The sequence below is a fragment of the Lynx canadensis genome, chromosome A3 (genome assembly GCF_007474595.2).
Source record: "Lynx canadensis isolate LIC74 chromosome A3, mLynCan4.pri.v2, whole genome shotgun sequence".
Taxonomy (NCBI): Eukaryota; Metazoa; Chordata; class Mammalia; order Carnivora; family Felidae; genus Lynx; species Lynx canadensis.
This window is the reverse complement of record NC_044305.1, coordinates 106,823,433-106,847,949: the sequence shown is the minus strand read 5'-3', so window position 1 is coordinate 106,847,949 and position 24,517 is coordinate 106,823,433. Positions and strand designations below refer to the sequence as shown.

Sequence of the window (24,517 nt, the reverse complement as noted above, 5' to 3'; positions counted from 1 at the left end):
AATGAAACTCCTGATTTTGATAGCATTTGTTTTGCAATTTTGGAAATCTTCAGCTAAAGGATTCAATTAATAGAGTGCCAACATTTTTCAGTGTTTGAAGCCTTAGTGAATTGCAAGTTATTGAAAATAAAGCAAGCAAAAACATATTGAAACATTTCCCCACAAAAACAAAGAGGAATGGAAGAATTGAAACACAGAGAGTAAACAGTATATAAGACTGAATATTAAAGTTACATAATTGGGCTCTGGGATAGCTTGACTTTGGGAAAAATCTTTGAGAGAATCTCTTAGTTTTAATTGGATTCATGTCTACTTTGAGAAGACCTTTCACTTTCGTGGCAACTACATTTTGCTAAGTGTTCAAATAAATCATGAATAAAAACCATTTGATGAGTTTTGACTTATAAACACATTTGTCCAAGAAAGTATGTTGAATGGAGGTAAATGATTGCACTTGTGAAAAAATTTGCCCTAAAATATTTATGCATTTCAGCTGAAAATTGAATCAAGGCTATTTTTTTCACACAGTTTGCTCTGAGCTTATCAAGTATCTCAACCCCTGCGGCAAGGGGATTTACAATAAAACTGTTATGTTCTACAGAAAGGCGTGAACTAAAGATGCCAACAAACAATTTCACATTCATTAGCTATAAAATAAATCCTTGAAAGGAAGATTGTACCAATTTTATCAAAAATTAAAAGAAGTAAAACAAGATTAAAAATGCATCTTTAGGAAAAAAAAATCCCAATGTTACAATGTAAGATACAGCTAAGAAATTTATTTATGGGACACCTGGGTGGTTCAGTAGGTTAAGCATCTGACTTTGGCTCAGGTCATGATCTCCTGGTTCCAGGGTTCGAACCTGTGTCAGGCTCTGTGCTGACAGATCAGAGCCTGAAGCCTGCTTTGGATTCTGTGTCTGTCTCTCTCTCTGCCCCTCACCCACTCAAGTTCTGTCTTTGTCCCTCTCAAAATTAAATAAATAGGAAGATGAGAAAGAAGAAGAAGAAGAAGAAGAAGAAGAAGAAGAAGAAGAAGAAGGAGAAGAAGAAGAAATTTATTTATAAGCATTTTGGAGTAAGTGCCAAAATTAATTATCCTGCTTATATATTTAAAAAAAATTTTGACGGGTGGGGGGTGCCTCACTGGCTCAGTCAGTAGAGTGTGTAACTCTTTTCTATTTATTTTTTTAAGTTTATTTATTTTTGAGAGACAGAGAGTGCAAGCAGGGGATGCGCAGAGAGAGAGGGAGACAGAGCATCCAAAGTGGGCTCCAAGCTGACAGCAGAGAGCCTAACCCAGGGCTGGAGCTCATGGACTGCAAGATCATGACTTGAGCTAAAGTCACAGATGCTTAACCGACTGAGTCACCCAGGTTCCCTAAGCATGCAATTCTTGATCTCAGAGTTGTAAATTTAAGCCCCATATTGGGTGTAAAGATTACTTAAAAGTATGATGTTAAAATATATATATATACACACACATATATTTATTTATCAACATAAGTTCCAGTTTTGTTTTCTTATATATGCTATTTTTATTTTTAGAAAGAATTTTATCTTCAAAAATTGTTGAATACATCGTTTTATGTCCGTGAACATAATAAAACCAATTTGATGTCACAAATATATCAACATGTTGAACAATTTTTATTACTTTTAATGCACCTTTGACTTTAAAAACTGTACTAGTTTGAAAAGATAAATCTCTGGAGCCTAGCTTTCTGGCCCTAACATCTTGCTCTGATCTCACTACCTCTGAGAAGTTAAATACTTATTTTAACTATTTCAATGGCCTCAATTTCCTCATTTATAAAAATGGAGATAATAAGAACACAAGTGTCCTGGGGGCATGAGAATTAAATGAGTAACTAATTGAATGACGATCATCAGTCATCATCATCACCATCATTGTCTTCTAAGATTTTTGCCTAGGTAGCCTAGTTTTATTCCCTATTTAGAATTACCAAAATTCAGCAAAGTATCTGATAGGTATTGCAAAAAAAGAGAAAGAGGGGAAAAAAGGATGCTAAATAAGGAGTAACAAGTTGTAGATAAAATATGGAAAGAATCATTTGGTGATTATTATAACAGGTGGGGTTTTTCAAAAATATGAGCACTTCTTATTTAACAATGAATGTATAGGGGCGCCTGGGTGGCTAGGTCAGTTAAGCGTCCAACTTCGGCTCAGGTCATGATCTCACGTTCCGTGAGTTCGAGCCCCGCGACGGGCTCTGTGCTGACAGCTCAGAGCCTGGAGCCTGTTTCAGATTCTGTGTCTCCCTCTCTCTCTCTGCCCCTCCCCTGTTCATGCTCTGCCTTTCTCTGTCACAAAAATAAATAAACGTTAAAAAAAATGATGAATGTGTAAATTTAGGAGCTATTTTTTTTCCTTATGTGTGCCAAATGCATGTTTTTAAATCAAAATATTATGTAACTATAATAGATACATCCAATGCTGTAAGATAATTCAGATATTTGAAGAACTACTTTAAAGTACTATTTCTTAAAACAAGAAAAAGAAAAATAGCAAATCACACGTGGTACTTCATAGTCTTTGCCTAAAGGAGGGTTGTTTGACTAACAGAGATTTTGGGTGATAGTTACTATTATGAATAGTTGCTTCATAAGAAGCATAAGATATGGGAGTCATATTTCTTCTTTGTACATGTAACAGTTAAGAACACGGATTACTGTTTGTAGTAGAAAGGAACACTTTGCAAAATTACTCCTCACTTCAGAGTTAGTTTCTTTTTGCTTAGTTGCTGTTTCTCTTTCTCAATGGCTAAATGGAATGGTATTTGCATTTTACAAACTCTAATTAAAATGTACCAGTTTCATATTTCATTTTACAAATCTAAGATTCCTAAACACTTACATGAACTAAATTTTAAATCAAGGTCTTAATTAAATCTTTAAATAATTAGTGTTCAAAGCAACAGTGTGAACAGAATTACTGTTAATTAGATTGTTCATTTATCTATTCTGTTATAGCCAGAGATACACATTTGGATCTTAACCGTAAGTGTTTACAGAGAAGAGACAGGTAGTGGAAATTATTTATAAATCTATAGTAAAATATAGTTTTTTTCTGCTAGGACTGTGTGGCGGAGGGCGTGTGTGCCCGTATGTGTGTGTATGGTGTTAAATTTGAATTTTAGAAAAACAAGTTGTAAGTTTTGGGTATGTTCCAATCTTCTGCATCTTGAATATACATTTATTAAGGCACCTTGGATTTCTAACCTAAAAATCTTTCAATATAATGTAATGTCCTCCAAGATTACTTTAGTTCAGTATCTACTTCTTACTAAAAAAATTGGGAGGGGGTAGGTTAGAAAACTAGAGTTTTTTTATGGACCACAAAAACTGTTCCACTGTAATTTTAAAAGGCTGAAGACTTCAGGTTAATAAGCTCAGAGATTTCTCATAGGGGAAGGAAACAGAAAAATTATTACATTGAGAACATAATGAAAACAAAGAAAGCCTTTATAAGCTAATGCTGAATTTCAATTCTTCAAAACTTGAGAGAAAATATCTTTTGACAAAATTAAAGTATGATAATTTATGTATTTCCATTTATGAGAATAACCCTAGAATAAATTAAAAATAAAGAAAATCACAAAGGGCTGTCTTTTCCAATTTCTTCACGATTAAGATCTTTGTTTCTTCCAATTGATTAGTATACAGTATGTTTATATAACAACAAATCTAATTGCTAAGTGAAATATAGGTGCCATCTATAAAGTAAAACAGTTTTCAAATGAGCATCCGGTAGAGTGTTCAAATGAAGGTTGATTCGAGATTCACACATTTTGTTAACTGATTTGAATTTAATATAAATTGATTCATACAGTATATATTATTCTTCTGCCACTTGAATTTGATAGAATATCTGTTACATCCAGCTATCGCATATAGTTGTAGTTCTTTTCTTTTCTCTATAATCTTCCACTGAATGTGTCTACTCATTCTGTCATTGGAGGATATTTGGTTTGTTTCCGATTTGGGGCTCTTACAAGTAGTGCTGGGATTGCTGGGTCATAGTCTATTCGTATTTTCCGCTTTTGTAGAGAATGCCAGACTCTCTTGCTGTAGGATTAAACCAGTTAATACTGCTGTAAACACTGCATGAATATCTTCATTTTTCCAATATTTTAGGATATGTATCACACTATGATTTTAATTTGCATTTATGTAGTGATTAATCATTAGTAAATAATACACTTAGTAGTCACTAGTGCATACATCTTATTAAGTATCTATTCAAGTACTTTGTCCGTTTTTATAATTAATTATATTTTTCACATCAGTTTTTGAGAGTTTAAAAATATATAGGGGCGCCTGGGTGGCTCAGTCAGTTAAGTGGCTGACTTCAGCTCAGGTCATGATCTCACGGTCCATGAGTTCGAGCCCCGCGTCGGGCTCTGTGCTGACAGCTCAGAGCCTGGAGCCTGTTTCGGATTCTGTGTCTCCCTCTCTCTCTGACCCTACCCCATTCATGCTCTGTCTTTCTCTGTCTCAAAAATAAATAAACGTTAAAAAAAAAATTAAAAAATATATATATATTTTGTGTGTGTGACCCCCTATTAAGCATATATGTTTTAGATATTTTCGTCCACTTGCCTTTTTACTCTGTGATGTTTTTGATAAAGTTTTAACATAGCCCAATTTATTAATTTTTCTTTATGTACAATGGTCTTGTGTCCCACATAAGAAAATTTTCTGTACAATAATTTTATAAGATAGTTTTCTGTTTTATGGCCTAGGGGCACTTGCCTGTTATGTTTATTTTTTTGCCATTCATCACTAACTGATTTTGTGATAGTGTGAAATAGGGGTCAAACTTCATTTTTTCCTACGTGGTTATCCAATTAATCCAGCTCCACTAATTGAAAAAAACTGCTCTGGGGGCACCTGGGTGGCTCAGTTGATTAAGCATCCGACTTCAGCTCAGGCCATGAGCCTCTCGGTTCTTAAGTTCAAGCTCCACGTTGGGCTCTGTGCTGACAGCTCGGAGCCTGGAGCCTGCTTCAGATTCTGTGTCTCCCTCTCTGTTCCTTCCCTGCTCGTGCTCTGTCTCTCAAAAATAAATAAAGATTTTAAAAAATTGAAAAGACTGCTTTAAATCAAATTCCCACATGTTTGCAAACTTGCTTGTAGATTCTCTATTTTGGTCCACTGACCTATTTTTCTAACCTTGAACCAACAACACATGGTCTTAATTACTGAAGGTCTGTAGTATGTCTTCATGTCTGATAAAATAAGTCATCATATCTGTTTTTTTTCTGCAGGGTTCTTGGTAATTTTTTGTTTTTGCATTTCCATATATATTTTAGAATCAACCTTGTCTACACACACACACACACACACACACACATCTTTTCAGATTTTGATGGCGAATGCACCGAATTCTACAGAGTGATTCGACCTAGTTAAACTTTTGAGATTTTAAATCTAGGATCCATGTATATTATTCCATTTTTGAAGTTTTTCTTGATAATGTTTTATAGGATGCTCACAAAGAGGTCTTATGCATCTGTCATTAGATTGATATTTTATCTAAGTAAGGATTTATATAAAATATTTCACATTTTTGATGTTATTTAAAAGACCTTATTTTTTTAATTTTTAATTTTTGAAAGAGTTTTTGTTAAAACATTTTTTAAATGTTTGTTTATTTTTGAGAGAGGGAGAGACAGAGCATGAGCAGGGGAGGGGCAGAGAGAGAGAGGGAGACCTAGAATCCAAAATAGGCTTCAGGCTCTGAGCTGTCAGCACAGAGCCCGGTACGGGACCGGAACCCACGAACCGAGAGATTGTGACCTAAGCCAAAGTCAGAAGCTTAACTGAGCCACCCAGGTGCCCCCTTTTTTTATTTTTTAAAAAATATTTATTTATTTTGAAAGAGAGAGAGCAGGGGCGGGGGAGAGAGAGAGAGAATTCCAAGTAGGCCTTGCGCTGTAGGAACCTGAAGCGGGGCTCAATCTCAGGAACAGCGAGATAATGACCTGAGCCGAAATCAAGAGTCAGACACTAAACTGGCTGAGCCACCCAGGTGCCCCCAAAATGGCATATTTTCAAATATCTTCATAACTGTTTACTGCTAGTATATAGAAGAACTCTATTTGTTTTGTTTTTCATTACAGGAGCCAGCAGCCTTGAAAAATCACTTACTATATATAATAATTCATTATAGTTTCTTTTAGATTTTCAATATTCATGTGCACATCGACTGTGCATAATGGCGTTTTTACCTCTTCCTTTTCAATCCTTATATTTTCTTTTTTCTTACTGTTCTGGCTAAGACTTTTAGCAAATTGTCAAATGGATTTGTGAATAATGAGCATTTGTGCCTCACTCCTCATTTCAGGCAAAGAACAATTTATCGTTTATCATTAGTCATATGCTCCAATGTGCTCCAAGTTCTTACCAATTCCTTTTTATCAGATTAAGGACATTCCTAGATATTTCTAATTTCCACAAAACGAAGTTCAGTTTTCTCGAATGCTTTTTCTGCCTATGTTAAAATGTTGACATGAGTTTTCTTTTTATAAATGTTACTTCATGGTTGAACTATATTGATCTGGTTGTATTCCTAGTATAAACCTATCTTGTACTCCAAGCGTTCCTAGTATTCCTAGCATAAACCTACCTTGATAATGATGTCTTATTATTTTCTAATGTATTCTGATAAAGACTTGTTGTTTTTTATTTTTATATTTTAGGATACATCTATGTGTCTATATCCACAAGAAACATCACCTGTAGTTTTCCTATCAACTTTTGATATCAAAATTATTTTGGCCACATAAAATGAGTTGGGGATGTTTTCTTTTCTTTTTTTTTTCTGTTATCTGGAAGAATTTATGTAAGATTAATATATTTCTTTTTTAAATGTTTGGAAGAGTTAACTTGAGAGGCTATAACATTGTGGAGTTTTCATTAAAGAAAAGTGCTATTTACTAATGAAATTTCATTGATAGTTATGAGATTTTTCCATTTTTTCCTTTAAAAAATTTATTTTATGTTTTATTTATTTTTGAGAGAGAGAGAGAGGGAGAGAGAGAAAGCACGGGAGGGACAGAGAAAGAGAGGGAGACACAGAATCCAAAGACAGGCTCCAGGCTCTGAGATAGCTGTCAGCACAGAGCCGGATGCGGAGCTCAAACGCACGAACCGCGAGATCATGACCTGCGCTGAAGTCGGAGGCCCAACCGACAGAGCCACCAAGGCGCCACTTTCCATTTTTTTCATGTCATCATTATTTATTAACTCTTGTGGAGTTTGTCAATTTCACCTAAGTTTCTCCATTTAATGGAGATGTCCATAATTTAAAAAATTTTATTAGTTTTTATGCCAACTTTTGATGTTACTATATTGCATAGCTATTCTGATTTACTAATTATTAGGTTCTGCTCTTTATATCTGCGTTTATTATTTCTTGATTCTTCTCTGATTTTGCTGATTTTTTTGAATTTTCTGTGTTTTAAAAATCTATACACTATATGGCATATGTATGTTCTTTTCTTTTGTGTGTGAGTAGCTCTTATATTTTAAAAAGTTAGTAAATTTGGGGCGCCTGGGTGGCTCAGTCGGTTGAGCGTCCGACTTCAGCTCAGATCATGATCTCACAGTTCGTGGGCCTGAGCTCCACATCGGGCTCTGTGCTGATGGCTCAGAACCTGGAGCCTGTTTCGGATTCTGTGTCTCCCTCTCTCTTTGCCCCTCCCCCAGTCATGCTCTGTCTCAAAAATAAATAAACATTAAAATAAAATAAAATAAAATAAAATAAAAAGTTAGTAAATTTGTGCTAGCATTTTTCTCTATTTAACATAATGTCTCAGGTCCCTCTTTTCATATAGCATCCGGGGGATCCTTATTCTGATGAATCATACAAATGGTTTATTTCCTTTTCTACTGCACTTACTCTGTTCTCTACCATCCAACTTTAGTAAATAATGATTTCCCCTTATGACATTTTTATAAGTTTTATTTGCTTTTTGAGAGAGAGAGAGCACGAGCGGGGAAGGCACAGAGAGAGAGGGAGACAGAGAATCCTAAGCAGGTTCCACACTGTCAGCACAGAGCCTGATGTGGGGCTCAAACTCCTGAACCATGAGATCACCATCTGAGCCAAAATCAAGAGTCAGTTGCTTAACTGACTGAGCCACCCATGTGCCCCATTTTTCCTTTTCAATTTTGACTTTTGTAACGCTTGACATTAGTACCTTATGTTTCTCGACCTAAATGTTATCCTATTTCCTCCCAGCTATCAGTGATGAGACAAAGATGAAACTTAAATTGGGTCTGATATTCTTCCTTTCTTCTTCTCACTTTTATTAGTTGCATCATTTCACTTTATGGAGGAACATAATCCTTAAGCTCCACTCTGCTAACTAACTAAACCTCCTAATCTGAGTCCAACTTCTTTTAAAAAAATGTTTTTAAATATTTATTAATTTTTGAGAGACAGAGAGAGAGAGAGAGGGAGACACAGAATCTGAAGAAGGCTCCAGGCTCTGAGCTGTCAGCACAGAGCTTGATGCGGGGCTCCACGAACTGCAAGATCATGACCTGAGCCAAAGTCGGACTCTTAACCAACTGAGCCACCCAGGCGCCCCTATTTGAGTCCCACTTCTTTTTTTTTAAAAAAAAATTTTTTTTTCAACGTTTATTTATTTTTGGGACAGAGAGAGACAGAGCATGAACAGGGGAGGGGCAGAGAGAGAGGGAGACACAGAATCGGAAACAGGCTCCAGGCTCTGAGCCATCAGCCCAGAGCCCGACGCGGGGCTCGAACTCACGGACCGCGAGATCGTGACCTGGCTGAAGTCGGACGCTTAACCGACTGAGCCACCCAGGCGCCCCTTGAGTCCCACTTCTTACAGCGGCTCCTCACTACCAGGTTGCCTGCCATGTTGCACACCGCCACCTCTCCCCAATAACTGAAGTTCTACTAGTTTCCTCAAGCACGCCAAGAAATCATGGCAAGGATATTTTCTAAGTCCTTGTATGTTCATAATTAGCCTGGTTAAATATCCTTAAAATTGCATTCTACCCTGTTGTCCTTTCACCAAAGAAAACGAGCCAAAAAGGCCAGAATTGGACTTGCTGTTCATACATTTGCATTGATTTAAATACAATACATACAAGGTCTACCGCGCAATGGAAGAACAACGCAGGCAGCAGCATTCTCCCAGCCCGGCTTCTCCTCCCTGACACAGGGACAGGGCCTGGGGCTGGCTGAGGGCTGGGCTGTTCCATGAGTGTCACCCACAAGCCCGCCTTGGCAGTTTGGGCCCCTGGTTCTCCCCAAGTTCACAGTCAAGGCAGCCTTGAAGGAGAATGGCTTCAAGGACAATGGACACATGCCACAAAAGGATCCCCCACACTCTTGCCTGCCAGGACTAGGTCCAGCCCGCTCATACACTGAACCCAATTTCCTTCTCATCACAGAACTGGTCTGGATGAGGGATAGTCTAGTTAAATATAAAACTCTTAGCTCACACTTTCTTTTCTCATATTGACCAAAACAGCCTTATTTTTCCCCTCAGTCTGACTAAATTTTAAACATGTTTCTTCCTGATGATAGGCTCCTGAATTCCCTTCTCTTAGAGCATTTACTTTAAAGACTTTCAATTGTAGGTTCTTTCTCTGCTCCTTTGACCTGTAAATGTTTTCCTAGCCTCTTTCCAGTTTTATAACCCAGAAATGACCTTCTCAAGGACCTGGGAGCCATCCTTTTGAAATGTGATCATTGGGAAACATAGAGCCTCTATCTCCCTGACTTTGTGGACAGGTTAGAAGCCTACTTTCATTGCATGTAGACTAGCAAACACAGAAGCCTATGCCTTCACATTGAACATCTTCCTCCCTGATGCCCTTTGGTACTTTTCTGCTGGCTTAGCCTAGTGCTAAAAAACGATCCGACCTCTTGTTTCAATCTCTCTTCCCTGTGGTAATAGTATTGAATAATGTTTTCTTTGCCAATTTAACTATGTCTGGTGAAATGTTTCTTTGACAACGTGTCTTGTAAGTATTGTTCCACTGTCTCTGTTATCATCTATTTCTGTGAAGAAATCTGAGGTCAGCTTGACTATTCTCCCGTTAGAAATGTCCTGAGGGACATGTGGGTGGCTCAGCAGGCTAAGTGTCCGACTTCGGCTCAAGTCATGATCTCACGGTTCGTGAGTTCGAGCGCCGCATCGGGCTCTGTGCTGACAACTCAGAGGTTGGGGTCTGTTTCAGATTCTGTGTCTCCCTCTCTCTCTCTGCCCCTCCCCCACTTGCATTGTGTCTCTTTCTCTCAAAAATAAATACACATTTAAAACAACTTAAAAAAATTGAAAATTAAAAAAATTAAAATGTCTTGAATTTTTACCTCGCTATCCTAATATAAATCTCAATAACTTTACCAAGGCATGTCTCATGAACCTTTACAGTTCAGTATTCACTGTAGAAAAGTAAATGTATCGTGGAAAAGTTTTCTTAACGCATGGCTTAAATATTTGTTTGGTTATTGTTTTGGTTGTTTTCATTATTATCTCCAATCACATCTACATTTGATCTTGTTTATCTGTTTCCTATTTACCACATGCTCCCTAGTCCTTTTTCCATCTTTATTTCTGTTTTATTTTGCTCTATTTTTCCATTTTCATACTTCCCTCTCCATGGTAGTTCCCTACAACTTTTTATACATTTATGTGTCGATTTTGTTTTCCTTTCTATTTCACTTTTTGCCAACTTACATTTCAATTTCTTCTATTTTTTTTTTTTTTTTCATCACATTTACCCTGACCTCTTGCACTTTTTGCTTGGGTGGTCTTCTAAAGCCATGATTTCTTCTTTAGTTGAACACATTTTGTGTCAAGATGTTTCATTATGATTCATCTATTCTCTTTCACAATTTCAATTAATTCTATGAGTGATAAAACTATACAAGAATATGCACAATAATTTAAATTTTTATCAGTCAGGGTCCTTGTTTGAAGCCTCAATATTTCATTCTGCCTAAGTTAGGCAGAATGGATTGATTCAAAGGATCTTAGGTGACTAATAGGAAGACTGGAGGTCAGGGATGAGGAAACAGGCAGAAATCAAAGGGAGTTTTAGGGCCAGAGGCACCCTTGCTGTCATACCACAGAACTCATGTATTTAGCACACTGACACTAATCTTGCAAACAGAAACTGGGGCTATCATTGTCCCAGCTGCCACTAGACACCAGACTCCACCATCAACTGACACAATGAACTGTAATGTATACCTATTGCCTGTTTCTATTCAATGTCCCAGGCAAAAACATATAATTAGTTGAACGTGGATCACTTGCCTGCCCCTGGTTGCCAGAGTACAGGAAGAACAACTATTTGCTTTTTTTTTTTTTTTTTTTTTAATCCAGGAAGACTCACACATCGAAAGAATCTCTAATTATTTGGTGGGGCTTCAGATTCTGGGCAGTCAAGTTAATATTGGTATATGACCATTTAAAAAGTTACATACTGGAATGATAAAGATGTGACTTAAACTATTAAAGGAAACTATTAAAGGAAAATGTTTATTAATAGTTTATTAATAGTTTATTAAACTATTAAAGGAAAATGAAGATGTAAGTTATAAAGAAATGGGAAAGACATAAATGAGAAGGTACCATGGGGTGATGAGCATGTATTGTTTTTGACCACTGGCATCAGTTTTTCCTTATTCTGGTAATAGCATCTGGATTTTACTTTGAGAACCACCTCACCACTTCTAGTCTCTATAGGGCAGGTAGGGATAACCCAACTCATTTGGTGGTAGGTCCAGGCCTGGACTTGATCAGTCAAGGCAATCTACCTCACTGGTGACTGAGATTAGTTCGGAGCTGGGCATGTTACTCACACAAGGCAAAGGAGATCTCTGAAAAAGAAATCATGACAGATCATTTCAGGAACTATTGGAACAGAGATATTTCCTTTTCAGAATGGCTGCTTGTTTGTAACAGAATCTTCAAGCTTCTGGTAGCCATGTTGACTCTATGTGAGACAGTATCATAGATGGCTACACTGAGGCCAATGAGAGGAAATCTGGCTAGAGGTGGGTAGATTTCCTGACCACATTTGTTGTAGTTCATTGCAGTCCTGGCTGAAGTGTGTAAGACTCCTAAGAAGAAAACTCTATTAACTTACTGAGAAATATATAAAAGGAGGCTCGAATTTCCAGTACACATTTTCATTTCATAAGTGAAATCTTACAAATTCTAAAGTTGATTTCCAAGACAATTTGGATAAAAAAAAAAACGGCCAGAAAATTTTAATACCCATAAGATGATTAACAAATGTCAAAGCATACAGTAATGCTCCAGAAGTTAAAAAAATGTGACTCTGGTGCTGAAACTTATTAATTAATGGAATAGAACAAAGTCAAGATAATTCATGCATCCATTGAATCATTTTATAATACTGATATTTCATATTAGTGAGAAAAGAATGGGATTCAATACATAATATTGGGAAAGTTATATCACATGGAAAAATAAGTTAGATCCATGTTTCAGAAAACTAATTCTGTGTCGATGTAAAAATAAAATTCCAGAAGAATGAAATACCTGTTTAAAAGAACCAGAAGAATGCCTTTTTGTAGTTGCTATGGACTGGATTGTGTCCCCCACAGATTTGTATGTTGGAGCCCAGGGCATTTAGAAGGTAATTAAGATTAAATGAGGTCCTAAGGGTGAGGTCCTAATACACCAGCATTGTTAGCCTTATAAGGAGTGGGAGAGAGAGAGATCTCTCTTCATGCATGGGCATTGAGGAAAGACCATGTAAGGATAGGGTGAGAAGGTAGTCTTCTGAAAGCCAGGAAGAGAGCTCTCACCAGAAATTGAGCATGGTGGCACCCAGATCTCGGACTTACAGCCTCCAGAAACCGTGAGGAAGGAAATTTCTGTTGTTAACCACATGAGGTATTTTGCTATGGTGGCCTGAGCTGACTAATGCAGTAAACCGAAACTGAAGATCTTTCAAACATGTCATCAAGACTGAAAATCAAAAATCTAAGAAGTTTTACAAATTTGATTACATGAAACGTTAAAACATCTGCATCATGGAAACTACCACATTTCAGGTAAAGAGAAGCAATAGACAGACATGGACAAAATAGTATTCATTTTCTCTATATAATAAAATCAATAGCCATCATCTAAGGAGTTTCTAAAATAAAGAAGAAAATGACAGTTCAATAGAAAAATGGACAATTAATGTAAACAGAAAATTTGCAGAAGGAAAAATGGATTAATAAATGTAAGAAAACTGCTTGACCTCATTTGTTTTTTAAATCTTTTTTTTTAATGTCTGTTTATTTTTGAGAGAGAGAGGGACATTTGGGTGGCTCAGTTGGTTAAGCGCCCAACTTTGGCTCAGGTCATGATCTCACGGTTCATGGGCTCGAGCCCCACATCGAGCCTGGAGCCTTCTTCGAATTCTGTGTCTCCCTCTCTCTTTGCCCCTTCCCAGCTCATGCTCTCTCTCAACTTTAAAAAAATTAAAAGAGAGAGAGAGAGAGAGAGAGAGAGAACGAGTGGGGGAGGGGCGAAGAGAGAGATGCACAGAATCCAAAGCAGGCTCCAGGCTCTGAGCTGTCAGCACAGAGCCCACCGTGGGGTTCAAACCCACGAACTTGGGGATCATGACCTGAGCCAAAGTTGGACACTTAACTGACTGAGCCATCCAGGCACCCCTGACTTCATTTGTGATCAAAGTAATACATAAGGAAATCATAATAAAATGCTTTTCCTTGTCAATTTATAAAGAAAGAGTTGAGTGTCAGCATCTACTATTGGCCAGATGGAACAAAATAGCACTGTTATGTATCATGAATTGTGGTATCTGTTATGCCCAGAATTCGTGATCCCCAAAGACCACCAGGGAGCCAAGTCCGATGCAAAAGCAAAGAGCCTTTATTCGAGCTAGTAGCTCGAGCTCAATCCCCTACCTGCACCCACACAGCAGTGAAATGCTGGAGAGAGCCAGCGAGTTTCAAAAACACAAAGGTTTTATAGGGGTCTAGGGGCAGTTGGTGAGGTAATGGCTGTGGCCTTAGCCGATTGGCTGGGGAAGGGTTGTGGCCTTAGCCAATTTGCTGGGGAAGGGTCAAAGTCCCATTAGGCAGGTTGCCGGGTGTGTTTTGATCTGGAAGTTTCAACGGGTGAGTGGGAGGTTACTCAAGAGGAGGAGGTGTGGTCTGAGGTTTCTGCGGTTTTCCCAGAAAGGGGGCCAAGTAGGGGACATAGTCACTCAAAATGGAGGACACAGAACATGATGGAGTCGGCCGGGGTAGGTCCGCTCTTTCAGTATCCATATGCTGATATAATGCTTCAGTATCTATTACATCTAAAATATTTTTCCCACTGATCCAGCAAACCTCCTGTTCAGAGAGTTTTTGACAGAAATGACCTTACTGTGAACAAATATATATTCATTGGAGCATTGTTTATAACAGCACAAATAAATTAAAAAACAAAAAAACCTGAACATCCACCAAAGAAGGTTTAGATAAATTAGGATACATGCCAATATGAACTATTATGCATGGGTAAAAATAATATTCTTTTTTGTATATATGAGGGGAAGTTCCAGTAGGAATTGCAAAGCCTAAAAGTTATTCACAAATGCGTGTAGAGTGTGATGCTATTTACAAACATTCTAAAACCTGTGTGTGTGTGTGTGTGTGCGCGCACCAAAGGAAAAAAGAACAGAAAGATAAATGCCAAACATTCAGGTGTTTACCCTAGAGAGGGGAGTAGTATGATGGAAATACTTTTGCTCTTTTAGTCTCTACTGCTTAGCTGTATTACAATGAATAATAATAGAGTTTAATTTTTTAATGTTCGTTTGTTTTGAGAGAGTGTGTGCATATGAGCAGGGGTCGGGGGGACAGAGGATCTGAAACAGGCTCTGTGCAGACAGCAGACAGCATTATGCACGGCTCTTAACCCATGAACCGCGAGATCATGACCTGAGCTGAGGTCACACACTTAACTGATTGAGGCACCCAGGCGCCCCCACATACGAATAGAGTTTAAAACATAGAATTAGCACTTATTCTGGAAAAGTTATGGTAAAAAAAAAATGAAAATGTTGGTACCTTCATCAAATAGTTCTTTTTTGGAAACAACAATTGATATAGTAAAAGCCACAAACTTACATCTGGTTATAAAATAGAAGTAATAGGTTTTACATATCTTGTTACGTCACTTCAATTCTACTGACAAATTGATACTAAAACTCTGTTTTATCAATGAAAACGACTTAGGCTCAAACATTGACTTCAGTAGGAAGTTAGAGCAGTGCAGGTGGGCACAGGTGTATCCCTATAAAACCTCTTCAGTATATCTGTTCCAGGTTCAGAGTCACAGCCTATGGGAGGGAGGTGGGGAAAGGGGACTAAGTAATCTGACCTTAGTGTCCTCTGTTCTCCATGCCTGCCACGCCTCCCACTGGGAGACTCCAACTAGAAAATGGAGGGCTAGGAGCCTGGGTGAGACAATCCCTAATGTAACCCAAAGGCAGTTCTGGGCCACAGAGCAGGGAGGGGAAGGGATATCTATAGCTTTGCAGCAGCACAAGGAGAAGAGCCACCCTAAACACCATACACCCAGATGGTCTCCACCACTCAAGCCTTTTCTACTTTCTCTCTTCTAGGAAGGCTCTTCACAGACCACACCTACGTCTGACTAATTGTCTTTCAAAGTTGAACTCAGCCAGTCTCTTAAATTGCTAAGGTCAGGTGCAGCACTCCCCAAAGAAGTAGAGTTCCAGGCGTTGGTGTATTTTTCCTATTGCTTCACACCTGGAACCAGAGGCATCCATTACAGCTCCAGGAAGACATGCAGGTACCAAATGAAAAACCTGGAATTTGTGTTCTGAGAACTATGACACAAGAGAAAACTGGTGGACTGTTACCAGTAACCTCAAAATTAAAATAAAAATAGCCAGCCTCTATGTTTTGTGGAACGAAATTTGCAGGTAATTTTCCAATTATTAAAGACAAGAAGGGGGATTGCTAAGGATTAAAGTCCTCACACAGCTCCGATAGATACATTTTAAAAGAAACTCTACAAGGGGCGCCTGGGTGGCTCAGTCGGTTACACGTTGGACTTAGGCTCAGGTCCCGACCTTGCAGTTTGGGAGTTCGGGCTCTGTGCCGACAGCCCAGAGCCTGGAGCTTACTTCAGATTCTACCTCCCTTTCTACCTGCCCCTCCCCTGCTCAAGCTCTGTCTCTCTCTCAGAAATAAACATTAATTTTTTTTTCAAAAACAAAATAATAGATATTCTACGGAAGGCAAAAAAGACTTTTTCTCAAACATATACTCTAGAAAGCTTGAGTATTTATATATAGCTACCGGCCTGCACTATGTTATTATTCTTGTGGGTTTCCCTCTTTTTAATGATGCATGTGCACTTAGTATATTAGCAGGCTTCCCCTTGTTTTTAAAGGGAGAACCCAACATCCAAAAATAGATTGATTTTATGCTTAAATACTGAAGTAATAGTTCTGGGAATAAGAGCCTTCAGAGTCTCTTAAGTTTCTTTATATCCCTTATTTTATTTGCTAAGACTATTATGGAAACTCTGCCAATACCCTTTGGTAAGAAGCTAATTAACAATGAATGAGTATAGTCAATTGAGATATTGTTATGTAAGCAAATAGAACAATGCCAGGCTACATCGTTTATTATAAAACATGCCTCAATTAAAATTTCATGTGATATAGTGCACGCAGATTTTCTAGGATAAACAGCAATGTTTTAGAGACTAAAACCCTTTTATAGTGCTCTACTAAACCCTGAGACAGCAAATCAATAGGATATTCAAGTCAAGCAAGACAGTTTCAGAGAAGGACAAACTATTAACCTTAAATGTGAATGCATTTGCATTTATAAATTTAGCTTAAATCAATTTGTGTCTAATCTCCTTGTAATTATATCCTGTTATTTAGAAATGATAAGTATATTTTTAAAACTTTTTAATTGACATTGTAATGATCCAAATGTAACTCAGAGTGGCCTTTATTATATTCTTAGGGAGATAATATCAAATCTGCACATGATGACTGCAACTTGTTCCAACTACCTGGTAAGTATCAGTGATGAAAATTGCTTATAAAATTTTGAGCTCCCTGGATTCAGCTTTTCATGCTTGGTTGTCTAAAGACATTCCCTTCGGTCTTTTATTCCTTGAGATAAAATTCACATACCATAACATTTATATCCTTTTAGTGTTTTAGTATATCCACGATGTTGTGCCATCATCACTACTGTTTAATTGCGGAATGTTTTCAACATCTCCAAAGAAAGCCCATACCAATCGGTGGTCATTCTCGATTACCCCTCACCCCAATCCCTGGTAACCAGAGCTGATACTCTATCTCCATGGATTTACCAATTCTGGACATGGTATATACATGGAATCATAGAATATGTGGCCTTTTGTCTTTGACTTTTTCAACTTAGCATAATGTATTCAAGGTCATCCATGTCGTGGCACCAATCATTAGTTTATTTCTTTATATGGCTGAATAATGTTCCATTATATGGATATATCACATTTTGTTTAACCATTCATCAGTTGATGAACATTTGGGTTGTTTGCATTTTTTTGCTATTATGAATAACTCCACAATGAATACTTGTGTACAAGTTGTGGTCATATGTCTTCAGTTCTCTTGGATATATATCTAGAAGTGGAATTGCTGGGCTCTGTGGTCACTCAATGCAGAATTAAGTTTTGTGGGATCCCTGAAGAATTTCACTGCATCTTTTTAGGTTCTCACCAGCGAGGTATGAGGGTTCCAACTTCTCTACATCGTCACCAACACTGGTTGTTGTCTGTGTTTTTGTTTATATCAATCCTTTCCTTCATGCCTTTTTTTTAAAGTTTATTTATTTATTCTGAGAGAGACAGAGACAGCGTGAGCAGGGGAGGGGCAGAGAGAGAGGGAGAGAGAGAGAATTCCAAGCGGGCTCTGCACTGGCATCGCAGAGCCCCATGCGGGGCTTGAACTCACAAAACCACAACATCATGACCTGAGCTGAAACCAAGAGTTGGATGCTTATCCAGCTGAGCCACCCAGGCACCCCTTTTTCTTCATTCTTAAATAAAAAATCCAATTAATCCTTAGAATACCTTTTTATATTGACACTGACTATCCTAAATAACTCAGCGATTAAAGCTTTTCTTTCAACTACTGTTTTCATCATTTTGAGCAGAAATATTTTTGATATCTGTGAAATGGAGAAAATGCTACACACTTGAAATGAATTTGTGGAAATTTCATGAGTATATTGGTTTCCTAATGATGCTGTAACAAAACAAATTTGGTGATTTAAACAAGACAAATTTATTATCTTATCGTTCTAAAGGTGACTATTCTGACATGAAACTCACTGGGCTGAAATCAAGATGTTGGCAGGGCGGCATTCCTCTCTGTAGGTCTATTTCCTTGCTTTTTCAAGTTTCTAAAGACCACCCCCATTCCTTGACTCATGGATTTCTCTCTCTTACCTTCAAAGCCAAGAAGGGCAAGTAGAGTCCTCCACCTGTTTCCATCTCTTCACTTAGAAAAGATTCCTCACTTGTAAGGATGCAGGATTAGAATGGACCCACACAGACAACCCAGGATAATCTTTCCTTCTCCAGGCCCTTAAACTTTAAAAAATTTTTTTTATGTTTATTTATTTTTGGGAGAGAAAGAGACAGAGCACAAGCAGGGGAGGGGCAGAAAGAGAAGGGAGACACAGAATCCGAAGCAGGTTTCAGGCTCTGAGCTGTCAGCACAGAGCCCGACGTGGGGATTGAACTCACAAACCGTGAGATCATGACCTGAGCCCAAGTCAGTCACTTAACTGACTGAGCCACCCACGGGCCCCTCCAGGCCTTAATTGAACCATATCTGCAAAATACCTTTTACCACGTAAGGTAACGTGTTCAAAGATTCTATGAATTATGGCATAGACATCTTTGTGGGACCATTGTTTTCCCATCACAATGAGACAACGTACGTCTCGTGACAGGTACAGGACTGGCACACAATGCTGGATAACCATCTTTTTTTAATTGTTTATAATAGGTACTATATGGTAAAATGGCAATGTAGTACATTTCTACTGTGTCAAGAAGATGGATGGCCAAATCTGAGACAGCTGTACGTAAAGACTTAAAGTTCATACACTACTGTTACTCCCACAGAATAATTCTTGTCATGGGATATTTGGCAGATGAGTATCGTGGCATTAACCCCCGGCCACAACTGCCTCATCTTTCCTCTGGCCTGGCAGCCAAGACATCTCAGGGCCATTTGGAGATATTTTGTTTTTGTGATGTGATCATCACAGTCCTTTACCTAAAACTGAGAGGACACTGAAGAGACCTTGAGAGAGGAAAAGAATATTGCCAGAATTCTAAAAAGTGGACCGTTGGTTCTGTCACCTGTGATGAGTGACGTTTTTCCTTCATTTATTCACATCAGTATCACTAATTTCTGGGTCTTCTAATGCTTGATATGTACCCATAGCTTACTTTTAAAATGGGGAGAGTGGTCACAATAGTGTTTAGCGAGCAAAGACATTATTAGCTGGATAGTTGCTAAAATTCCCTATGATGAAGAAAGTCATTTCCAATATCTCTCTTGTGTCTTTGCTACACACACACACACACACACACCGATAATTTCTTCCAAATACCTGGTTCTATGGCAAGAGTTCCACTCCCTGACAACTTTGGGGTTTGAAAGAAGATTGGGTAGCATTAACATAGTAAATGTTCACATTTCATAGTAACATTAATACAGTAATTGTCAATTATCTTAAAAAACAACAACCACTACCACCATCACAACCACCACAGGAAATAGACCTCTGTTAATAAAATGAAATAAATTTCTAGCTCCACAGGGAAACAAAATGTTGTGTCATTGGTGGAGACCAGAACCAAAACAAATCACTTTATTCATAATAACTGGAAATGTCATTTTCTCCCTTAGGATTAGCTTTTCTCTTCTGTAACCATAATCACTTTTTGCCTAAAGGAATTAATTCTGAAATTAAGACTAGCTATTTTGTATTACTTCTTGTTTCTTTGATCAAAAAAAGGCAGTTACAGACTTATTGAGTTAAAAATAATTCTTGATTTTTTTAAAGCAATTGTTGCCCTGGATAAGTTAGGAGTTTCAGTCCAATGCCACCAAATTTTTAAATTAAAAAAATTTTTAAGATTATTTATTTATTTTGAGAGAAGGGAGAGAGAGAGAGAGAGAGAGAGATGACAAGTAGGAGGGACAGAGAGGAGAGACAGAATCCCAAGCGAATCCCAACTCGAGGCTCGAACTCCTGAATATGAGATCATGATCAAGAGTCAGACGTTTAACAGACCACACCACCCAGGTGCCCAATGCCATCAAATTTTTAGTAAAATCATTGCATTGTCAGATGGCTACAAAAGAAATAACGTTTTCTGTATTTTGTGGACATTCCCTAAATGTCTCTAAAAGCTTTGCCAATATTTGCCAGTTTGAAAATATGTTCTAGTAGAAATTCAGCTAGTGGTATTTTAAGCAAATTCCAATTAGAAACCATTTAGATGTCAGTGATCAAAACATAGGAGGGAGAGTTGGTATCTAACGATGATAACGCACATTTATAGAATACCTTTCCCTGAGAAGATCAGAACAGGTAAGCACAAGTACTTGTATCTGTTTAACACTGATGCTTGGAGTTGGGCACATACGCTGACTTTTCCAGGTGGGGCTAAGGAGGAGAGCTGTGTATTTACCTCGCACATCTGACAGCACAGGAACAGGCTTGTTTTATTTAGTGGGGAAAGAGCGGATAGCCAGGGGTGAATTGACACAGAGGAACAGATAGCCTCGGTTCAAGCACTGTTTGCCTCTGACATCAGTGTTACTGTTGACATCTTCTGTCCTTCGTTGTCAATCCCTAAACTAAATTACGGATTTTGTTCCCGCATAAAAAGAAAGCTGTAATTCATTGCTTCATGTACGTTAGCAAAAATGCTTCTGCCAAAGGCTGTTTCTGAAATACTGCAATAAAAAGACCTAAATCAATAGAGGAGAAAAATGAAAATGATAAATAATAATAAATGAGAGAAAAATTTTAAGATGTCTGACAATGCCATATTCTATTTAAGGGTCAAGCTAAAAGTATGTTGACGCAGACCTTAGAAGGGTCTGAATGCGCTCCGGTGCCCACGACTTTTTCAGCTGGTGATTTGCAACATACTTTTAATAAAGAATGTGGGTAAAATAAGAGAAAAGAAAGCAAGTAAAAAACACCTACACTCCTAGTACCTGCACAAACTACCGTTCATCTTTTGGTGTATTTATTTTCTTTTTCTGCAAATTATTATACTTTTGTTTGTAAATTTTTATTTTGAGATGATTTCAAATTCATGGAATATTTTCAAGATGCGTACTATAAATTCCCTGATACTTTTAACCCAGATGTAACAACTGTTCAGTTTTGCCTCCTTAGCTGTATCAGGTTCTTTCTCTTCACCTGTGTGCACGTGCACACACACACACATACGCACACACACATCTACCTGTGTCTGCGTAAATATTTGTAACCAGATACATATGAAAAAAATTTTCCTGAATCATTTGGGGGTATTATATCTTTACTCCTAAATACCTCTAAAAATCAAGAACTTGAACATTGTTGTAATACGTTATCTAATCCACGTATTTAACTTTTTCTAGTTGTCCCTGTAAGGTATCTTATAATTTTGTCCCCTTAGTACAGCATCTAATCTAGATCACATGTTATGTTTACTTATTATGTCTGGTTGGCTCTATTAATCTGAAGAAGATTCTCAGCCTTTCTGTTTTATTGACCTTGACATTTTTAAGAGACAAGATAATACTAATACTAATAATACTACAAATAATAAACTCATAGAATGTGCTGCACCTTAAGTGTTTCTGGTGTTTCCTCATGATGCAATATGAGTTCTATATATTTTTTGAAGAATACCATAGATATGGTGATGTGCTCTTTTCACTTAATGAGGCACATATTGACTACTTGCTCCAACATGAGTAACATGAACTTTGGTCATGGGGTTAGGCAGTGCCTGCCAAGAATCTCCACTGTAATTTAATTATGTTTCTATTTATAATGAAGCTGTAATTTGTGGATGGGCACTTTGAGACTATGTAAATACCCTATTCCTCATCAAACTTTAGCCATTAAATTTAGCAAACACTATTGATTTCTAACTCTATCATTTCTTCCATATTTTATTAGCTGGCATTGATAGAGATTTCTTATCTCCTCTATTATTGATTCATGTATGTATGTGTGTATGTGTGTGTGTGTATGTATATTCACATAGATTCATGGATTCCTATTTTATTCAGTTACAATTCATTGTTATTGTATTATTATTATTATTATTATGCTCAAGTGGCCCTAATTTTGGCCGGTGGGAACCTTTATAATCTTTTTGACTCAGCTCCAAGATTTATTGAGCATTCTTTTAATTTATGGTGAAAATGTTCCAGACTCATGTTGGATTTTCTCTGCCCCAGGCTTGGCATTAGTATTTACTTCAATGAGTCCTGATTTCTTTACAGTAGAGAATGGCATTTAGAAACTAAAGTCTAGGGAATAATGTACTCATTGCTACTGGGGTGTCATTTCCTCTAGGTCCGCCCAGTAGACAGGGCTAGAAAATATACACATGGACACACACACATACACACACACCTCTCTATATAAACAGATATACCTATGTATGCCTCTATTTATCTGTTTAGTAGTAGACAGTAATAGTTATATGAATTGATACTAATTCCAATACCACACCACAGGAGCGTGTTAGTCTTTCCCCTTTCCATACTTGTAACTCCCTTTTCCAAAAGTGAAAAACAACTGGCTCTCATTATCCTTTATATATATTACATTAAATATTACATATATACTACGCATTCACATATACATTATAAATATAATGGTGGCCGGGCACATGGGTCATGTTCCCATCATCTCAGAGGGGCACTGGATAGTTGTAGGTTATGGCCGGGTTGGTGATGGTGGCTACTTGGCGAAGGGGCTCGGTGGGGGCAGAATTCTAGCATGGCCTCTGATGGTGCAGGACACATCCAGCACTGGCTCCCTGGTCCAGGTATTCTTGTGGAAATCATGAGTCCCCACCGGTCATCTTGATCTGATGGCAGTGGCAGCCATCATCATCACCACTAATCCAGAGTTTATCAACCTCTCTCAAAAAAAAAGCCCATACTCATTAGTAGTCACTCCCCATTATCCCTCGTCTAGCCCCCGGAAAAATGAATCTTCAGGTAAATAATAGGTAAAGAATATACCAGCCGCACTTCCAATTACTGCAGAAACAATGGAAAGAAAGAAAGAATGGTATTCATGTCCTGGAAAATTCAGAGGCTTCTTGAAGTGCGCATGATAGGGGAAAGGGATCCAGCTGGATTCAAGTTTCTGCAGCATCCCAAGCAGCTCCTGTCAAGGAATCTAATGAGAGTGAGTTTTCCAATTGAAAAAAAAATATAAAGACCAGATGCGAACCTTCCTTCAGGGCAAGTTTCAGAGCTGAAGTAATTTCATAGTAGAGGTAGTCACTATGAAACAGGAATGAGAAATCTACTCATGAGAGATAAGAGCAGCTGTGATGGAGCAAATCTCTGAGTATTTAAGAAGATGCAATGTCTCAACTACTATTCCTGATCTGGGGGATGGGATGCCTCTAGGGATTCACATACGATGAATGCCAAGTGCCCAGACGCCCCGATGGATTTGGATTTCCCCACATGAGGGGAATGGCTACCCTGCTGCCTGGCCCTTTTCTTAGTGGTTAAGTCTGAAGGAAAATGGAACAAAAGGATTGTAAATAAATGTTCGGTGGGCACACTGCTTCCCCAAGACTGATGTTTTCCTCCAGGGGGAGGAAGTTCTGCTAGGATGAAACTCCTGTGCTTCCTCCGTCCCCAAATTTAAGCATCCCAGGGTTGGAGGAAGGCATCGGTTGGTGAATTTTGGACCAGGAAACTAGAACGCATATTTTGTTGTTCTTTGAGAGCAGGCTTAGCCATAAAACAAGAATTTTGCAATGCTCTTTCATGCTGAGCGAAGGGAGTATTTTAGAAAGAATTTCTGCCTGGTGTAGTGACCCATACTGCCTCAGTGAATATTTGGAGCCCCTTTTCTTAAAAATATAAGCCGAATTCTTCACAGTTCATCAACATTAGGTGACTCTTTTCTTCTCATTTCCCAACCGGTTTAGGACTTTTGTAGACAAGAGTTTATTACTGGGCCACCCCAACACCTATTTTCACTCATTAGTATCCCGGTGTTGAACCTTCTGAGGTCCAAGTTACTGCGATATCTCTAACTTCAGCTCATTTACTTCTCATTTTTCAGAATTATGCCAAGGATTCCTATCATATTGTCTTTTTTTTTTTTTTTTTTTTTTATTTTTGGGACAGAGAGAGA

At 37.9% G+C, this 24,517-nt stretch overlaps 1 long non-coding RNA gene across 2 annotated transcripts in view; it reads left to right on the top strand.

Annotated features, from left to right (window-relative positions):
• The first annotated feature begins 1,048 nt into the window (after positions 1–1,048).
• LOC116738009 overlaps positions 1,049–24,517 on the top strand; it is a 50,351-nt gene continuing 26,882 nt past the window's right edge. Inside the window, exons 1-2 of one of the 2 annotated variants that reach the window (XR_004343480.1) lie at positions 1,049–1,078; positions 17,063–17,114. This is a non-coding gene — a long non-coding RNA (uncharacterized LOC116738009). Of the gene's footprint in view, positions 1,079–15,684; positions 15,870–17,062; positions 17,115–24,517 lie in introns of those variants that run through there. The other variant, XR_004343481.1, reaches the window with a different exon arrangement.